This window comes from Amphiura filiformis, chromosome 5, assembly GCF_039555335.1.
Source record: "Amphiura filiformis chromosome 5, Afil_fr2py, whole genome shotgun sequence".
Taxonomy (NCBI): domain Eukaryota; kingdom Metazoa; phylum Echinodermata; class Ophiuroidea; order Amphilepidida; family Amphiuridae; genus Amphiura; species Amphiura filiformis.
Window position 1 is genome coordinate 23,286,455 of NC_092632.1, and position 8,153 is coordinate 23,294,607.

An 8,153-nucleotide genomic window follows, 5' to 3' on the forward strand; every position below is an offset into this window, starting at 1 on the left:
ATGTTCTCTTTTAAGCAAGGTGACCCGATATATTGGGAAAATCACATTCTTTAAAACGTACGTACATAACATAAATGTTGTCCCTTTCAAGCATTAATTAATACAAAAAGAATATGTCAATTTTTCTTATAAATGAAACTGATCCTTTAAATGGAATCACTGACAATCATCATGATCATGTATTATATATTGATATTAAACGAAAGACATTGAGTTGTAAATTGGTGTATTTCCTAAGATATCATCAAAAACCTGTCAAATTAAGTCTCAAACATGGTATACAACAGTCAAGACTTGTTTGACAGTTTTTGATGATTCTTTCTGAAATATACTGATTTAGTACACCCAATTTCAATATGTCAATGAGATAAATACGAGCATTCAACTGACACCAAAGTCCAAAATCTGCATTTTGATGGGCTGAAGTGGGGGATGAGGCTGTCAATCTGGTCATCCATCTTTAAGAAAATGACTTTAAAATGTTTACATGATGAAAAGTTTGTTTAAACAGTACGTTTATAATAATTTTGTGAATGTTGTTTTATTTGCATGTAGTGTAATTTGCGGAGGCAAATGTAATGTTAAATCAGCCCTTTTGGGATCCTATTTCCACCATGCAGGATATACTTCTCTATGATCATGCTAATACCACTTTGGAATGTTCAGTTTAGCAACACTGATTCATGGGCATTCAATGATACAGACTTTGCTGTTTGAGGAGAGCTAGAGTGATTGCTCCCCATCACTCCCCTCAAGTAAAGCTGAGGAGAGCTTTTTATTGCTCGCCTACCTTTGGTGTAAAAATAATAACCACATATATTCAGTACAGTAAAAATACTCTCCTAATGCTCTCCTGTAACACTCAAGGAGAGCAATTAAAAGCTCCCCTGCAAAGTCTGATACCATAATTCATTTCTTGAGCAATGATATCACAAATACGATGTTATTTATTTAAGATACTGCCTTTGGTATGAGTGGAGTGGACCAAATTGTCACTTTCAGAAATTAGTATAGAAAGGTATAATTGTCAAAGGCTAATCTTTTGGCATACACAAATTGGGTTATAGGTGACTCGTTATGATCCAATGAGACCAAAGTCGGCAATAATGACATTGAAATATCCAGTAAGAAAATGGACTAAACAGTTTGTAACTGTGCAACAAATATGCCAGGGGCTTAGGGATTTTAACATCAGTAAGTGTAGGTACTGAGTGGACCAAATTGTGTCACTTTTGTTAATATTTTAGTTCATTTGTATAACTATAACGTAAAAAGAGCATTGAATTTTTTATATTGTCAATAAGTTTGTGTTTTTTAAAAACTTGGATATAGTCATCATGTAAAGTGACAATTTTACAAAGTGTGCTCTTGTAAAAATTCACCAAATTTCACTATTCGTTATAATAACTGTAAAGGCTAAGAAAGTGCAATCATCTTTTCACATGATTAATCTGTCAACTGATGTCAAGACCTATGTGATGTGGTCAAGTTATTTAAGCCATATTTTTTAAAAAGCAATTTTTAAATGTCGTCAAACATACATGCAACTTTGTTTTTCATTATCCAATGTGACCTATAACAACCCTTTTGACAGGTTGGAAAATACAAGCAAATATAAATGCATCACCCGCAAGAAAAATGAACGCGTCTGAAATAGTTGCGCATAGTATGCACCCGTGCATTAAACACAATTAATGCATGGTTCGCATTTTTCCAACTTTTGCTCCGATTGGTTCTCGCTATCTAAGATTGCAAGAAAAGTTAGCAATGTGTGTATTTGATCTGTCAAGAAGTGTAAAAATATCAAACTCAGTAGGTCTTGCAGTTCCTGTGTTAAAGGCAAAAAAGTGGCAAAATCTGTTAAGGTCGGACATATCTCTTATGAGCCATAAGACCTATTAAAAAACTTGCAAAATGAGTTGTCTTTTAGCTTCAGGGATACTGTAACTATTCATATATCTTGGAAACAATACTACTTTGATGATATCTGTCACAGTAATTTGTTGCGTTTTACAATCATGACTGGTGAAATTTATGTTGAAATTGAAAATTGTTGGCATTCAACTCATCATGATTGATTGCATATGCATTATGGGTATAATTTATTAAATGTTAAAAAATTTGCATATTTAACTGTATGATCATGATTTTTTTAAAATATATTATTATAATTTTCAATTTAAGAATTGACTGCATGAAATGCAAATTTTGGGGAAATGCATTAAAGTCAGAGAACTTGCTTAATTTTTTAAAAAGATATTTTGAATTTTTTGATGAAAATGATGTAATACAAATTTGAGCTCCAATCTCTATGTAACATCAAGTAATTAGCTATGATTTTCTTCAAATTTGCCAAAAGCACTTGCGTCCTTTTGTATTTTATGTACGGTATTCATTTTTATACTGATTGATGATGTCAGGGATTTCATTCACTGAGCCATCCCTGTTCAAAATCATTCTACTCTGAGGTAGGTGTGTGAACATTTGTAAATATTTCACATTTACAGTTTGATATGTGGCTTTAAGGGGTACTTTCACCCCTGGCCAATTTTGTGCCTATTTTTGCATTTTTCTCATAATTTTTAGTGCATTGGGGACAAGTAAGATTTGTATATTATAGGGGCAAGGACTACAACTACTGCACTGGAAATTTTATTTCAGCACAGACAACAGTTGTGGAGTTACAGTCAAAAATGAGGGAAAAGCAATATTTGATCAATAAATCAATAACTACTTGCCTTGAGTTGCTGAATTTTCAGTACAGTAGTTGTAGTCCTTGCCCTATAATATACATATCTTACTTGTCAACAATGTGCTATAATTTTTGAGAAAAATGCAAAAATAGGCACAAAATTGGCCAGGGTGTAGTACCCCCTTAAGACGATCACACAAGTATGGTGGTTTTGAGCCAGTGAAGACATTTAGAATACTGTAAAAATGGACATTTTGCACGCTTAAAGTTCTCGCTCTGCCAATTTTGAACCGTTCAAGTATTTTTAAATTCCCAATTCTGAGCTTCCTTACTTTGACCTATACACAGAAGAAATACATGTATATTCACAAAGTGTTATTTTTATGGCAGCTGCTTGGAATGCAAAAATTTCCACTTTTACAGTAGATAAAGAACAAAAGCTGTTCACATTTATTTTAAAGAGAAATGTTTTTCCACATCAGTGATATGACTGCAAACAGATCAGGTTTCAAGGACTCCAAGGATGGGTCTGAAGTGCCTTGAACAAGTGCCTTAGATAATCTCCAAGTCCTATGCAAGTGTGTTAGTGAAATCTAGCTCTTAAGTAAGTTACATCTTGTGTTACTTGTTTGTATTGTTTACTTCAATAAAATAAGACAATGGTACTCAGTCATATACATTTTATGAATTTATATTGTTTAAAAAAATAAAATGTTGTTGGCCACATTATGACTACAAACAATAATTGAGTCCTGTATTTCATTTAATGAAGTGTTTACATCGATATATTCCGTTTTACAAAGTGATTACATAACCGGAAATATATTCGGTCATTTTAATAGCCCAGGAATGTTTACCTTTACATAGCCAGTACTAAGCGATATATTGATAATATTGCTTTAGTTCCTTCATTCATAATGGTTTACACCGTATTTGGTTTTTGCCCAAGGTCTGGGTTTCTCCACCCGTGGGTCAGGATCCCACACAGTGTCTGGTGCTACAAATGACAATTGTGCAATTCTCCAGGAATACCAAACTATTAGAATTTTGATGTCCTGTCATCAATACTCATCATGCATGGCCTGATTGTCAAGAAATGGGATCACTGCCAAAAAGGCAGACCCTGTCCTAGGGGTACACTTATGGATAATATATACATACATGTATGTGTACCCCAGGACCACTCTGTTGTCCTGGTTATCATGACGATAATGGGTAAATTTACGAGTTTGGATCAAGTTTGTTTTTACTAGTTAGTCAAGCTTGTTATATTTCATGACATTTCTGCTCATCTTCATGATGGATGAATCTGTCTTTGTCATGTTATTCACAAAAACAAATGTGTTGTGCCAAAAAAATGTTTGACAGAAGTTTTGTTAGTCAAAAACTACTACCAAACTTTTAATTCAACCATTGTGTTGCATGGTTAAGAATGCCAATGGACAGATACACTCTTCAACAAGTACCAATGTGTACCAGATTTAGGTTAACTTTGTCCCTTTTACATGTAAGTCATACATGTATGATGGCAGGATTCATACATGTACATGTATGATGGCAGGATTTTGATGATTGGATGTGGTGTAACACACAGAATGAGGTACATTTATATCAATTGAAAATGTACTGGAAGAGCTCTCTTTGGATATGCAGCAAGATTTAGTTTATAGTCACATTTTCCGACTCATCAAATGTTGGCATAATATAATGTATAGCAATATAGTAAAAGACCCAATTTTCAAGGCACAAGTCGAAGTTTCAGCAATTATGTACATATACATTCACCCACAATATTTCAAGCTATTTAAGAACACTATGCAGTAAAAATCAGATATTTTCAAAAAATGTTGGCAGACTTCAAAAAATGATTTTTCTTAATACTTTGTGTGTGGATGCACCTTGGGTCAGAGTCTACAGAAGTGACAGTCGATTTCTAAACCCTTGGTTGCCATGGCAACAGCGAAAATGTCAATTTGCCCAATTTTCAGCATTTTCAGCATTTTCCCATGTAGCAAAATGTAGAAATATCAGGTCAGATTTCAGGATGAAGGAAATAATGTTCAGTATCCTTCTTTTTTACAGTGAATAAGACATCCTTCCTCTCTATTAAAATCATGTAAACACAAACAAATCATTTTCAAAAATGGGTGAAACTATTATGTAAAATAGGGGTGTTTTTCATTATTTTTGGCAATGCCAAAACTTGTGTTGGGAAAATTGATGTAACCCCAAAGTAACACTTTTCTCACAATTATCTGTTCAGGGTAGGTAGATAAGATGTTGGTCTAGTAATATCATGAAAAAAAAGTTTTGGTAATTTTCATACGTGGGAGCAGTGTTTTTCACAATTGCACAATTTTCAGTTTTTTAATTTAATATATTATGAAAAATAAGGGCTTTTATCCACCTAGGGGATGATGATGCATTTTTATGATATTAGTATGAAGACATTACCAACTGTAGTGCATGAGTATCAAGTATTTCTGCCTAAGTGTTGCCAGAAACCTCACTTTTGTGACGTTTGAGATTTTATTTACAATGGAAAATGCTGATTTTAACAGACAACTCTCTTGTTAATTTTATGCAATACTCTAGTATTGTTATTTGGATTAAGTGCATGGTGTGACATGATTTGCATTGGTTTCAACACCAGTGTTGCCAGTAGCGTTGCCTTTTCAGGTGCTGTTATAAAGTAATTTTCATACGTGGGAGCAGTGTTGCCAGGAAAATTGCACAATTTTCAGGTTTTTAATTTAATATATTATGAAAAATAAGGCTTTTATCCACCTAGGGGATGATGATGCATTTTCGCCAGCGTTAGCTGGCTATGATCTAATTCGGAGATCGTCTTTGTTTGCTAAAGAGATTACGGGGTACTAGCATTGGTTTGAATTACTTTGAACTTTTTATGGTAAAAATATATAATAGACCTGTTATTGGATTTGTAAGAAAAAGAAAGTATGTTTTGCCGTTTCAACGAATGAAAACGAGTGAGAATTTCAAAAGTTATGGTTTGAAGGAAATATGACATTAAAAGTTCATGCCAGGCCTATAATAGTTTCCACAGCATATCAACGAAAGAAAATTATAGAATCCTTGTTATCAGGCGTTCTTAGATTTACATTCGCAGACCTCCTGGAGATCAGCACAGCATGAGATGTGAGTGTATTGATAACATGATTAAAACCTTTATGGACGTAAAAGTCAAAGTAAAAATATCCTATAATCTGTATCGTTTTATGGATAAAAATGACTCAAAATGTCATTTATGAAATAATTTATATCTTAAACATCAGTTTTGTCTTTTCAACGGGAAAAATTCGATGCAATTTCAGGGCCTATTTTTTTTATGGGTATAATTTATATACATGTAGGCCTATTATAATTGAACAATATCAGTCTTTATACATTTTATAATGTGCTATATTAAGTATAAATTGCGAATTAATATAAAATTAATGTGCATGTATAAGGCAAGTAGGATGGCAGTTTTTAGCCAATTAACTAAAAACTGCATTTCTTTATATTAATAATGAGCTAAGGGTAGCCTAAAAGGCAGAAAAGACAAAAAGACACAATTTGGAGTAATTAATTGACAGGAAGTTATAGGAGTTGTTTGGTGCATGTTCTCATCATTGATGGTTTGGTGGACTGTCATGAAACATGTGCATGTTCTCATCATTGATGGTTTGGTGGACTGTCATGAAACATGTGCATGTTCTCATCATTGATGGTTTGGTGGACTGTCATGAAACATGTGCATGTTCTCATCATTGATGGTTTGGTGGACTGTCATGAAACATGTGCATGTTCTCATCATTGATGGTTTGGTGGACTGTCATGAAACATGTGCATGTTCTCATCATTGATGGTTTGGTGGACTGTCATGAAACATGATGGATCATAAAAAAGAGTGATCCTAAAAATGCCACCACCCAAACTAATTACAAGGCATCTTCTGCATTGAAGCTGGCTTTCCCTTTAAAGGGAATTTTTATTATGATATTAGTATGAAGACATTAAAAACTGTAGTGCATGAGTATCAAGTATTTCTGCCTAAGTGTTGCCAGAAACCTCACTTTTTTGACGTTTGAGATTATATTGATGATGGAAAATACTGATTTTAACAGACAACTCTCTTATTAATTTTATGCAACACTCCAGTATTGTGATTTGGATTAAGTGCATAGTGTGACATGATTTGCATTGGTTTCAACACCAGTGTTGCCAGTAGCGTTGCCTTTTCAGGTGCTGTTATAAAGAAACAGCGAAACCAGTGTTGCTAGTGACATTGTCTATTCATGGAAGAAAGAGATCTTTCTTCCATGGTCTATTCAAGTCAGTTTACAGGGTAATGACACTCTTACTGACAAATTTACAGAAAAGGAGGTTAACAGCACTGGTATACATAGTATACACAATTTTTTCAAATCGTGAAGTATAGCGGGTCCTGGTCTGCTATTATTAACATGTCAACAACAATATTGCCAGAAAACTCACTTTTGTATTATTGAGGTTAAATTTACTGTTTAAATTAAGTGTAGTATACCTTACTTTGCTCACTGTGATTTCAACACCTGTGTTGCTAGTAACATTTTCAGTTATTTTGAAACAATTGAGAAAGCTACAGAAGAATCTAAAGAGGTGACATGGTTAGCTATGTCTGTTGCAGTTCATACATTAGATATGATGCAGCAGAGTACCCTTTTTCATCTCATTTGATGACTCACATTACGGAAGATACAAGATTGCCAACCGACATTTACAGACATAGTGCTTAAAAACATTACATGTTTTGAAATTGTTCAAAACATTGTTTGTAACTAAACAGGAACAACCTTCCACAAAGCTTTCAATTTTCTTGATATACGGACGTTTAGGTGTCGATGTTGAGGTATATGCATATGTCCTTAAGTTTTGAAACAGTTTGCTGTATCAGACTCTTTGTTTTTACAAGTTCACAAATATTAAACGGAAAAACAGTGGCAGGATCAACGGGATTATATAAATAAACATGGTTATTCATCAGGTGCGCATTCGAAAATAATAAAGGAGACAAGAAGAAAAAATGATCCCACCTGGGAATTGAACCCAGGACCTCAGGGTTACAAGACCTACGCCTTAACCACTTGGCCACGGGAGCTTCATGATTAGGCTGGTTGAAATTCGAACTCATCAGGTTCGCCGTCGCAAATAAACTGAAAAGGTTACTAGCAACACTGGTGTTGAAATCACAGTGAGCAAAATAAAGTATAGACCACTTGGCATGTGACGTCATTGCCCGGCAGTATGCGTGCGCATAATGACAATTTACATTGTTCTTTGCCCTGCAGTGTGCATACGCATCGTAGTCTGCTAAGGGCACGTGCATTTTAAATCGCCCGCCACATGTCATACAATACAAGAAAGCCATTGAACAGTATAGCGGCTCGTTCGAGCATATCGATAGACGAGTCCCTCG

The 8,153-nt window shown here is 34.3% G+C and overlaps 1 non-coding gene across 1 annotated transcript; it reads right to left on the reverse strand.

Annotated features, from left to right (window-relative positions):
• Nucleotides 1-7,761: 7,761 nt before the first annotated feature.
• Nucleotides 7,762-7,835, reverse strand: Trnat-ugu (transfer RNA threonine (anticodon UGU)). Its single transcript has one exon. It is a non-coding gene; the product is annotated as a tRNA-Thr (tRNA).
• Nucleotides 7,836-8,153: the final 318 nt, after the last annotated feature.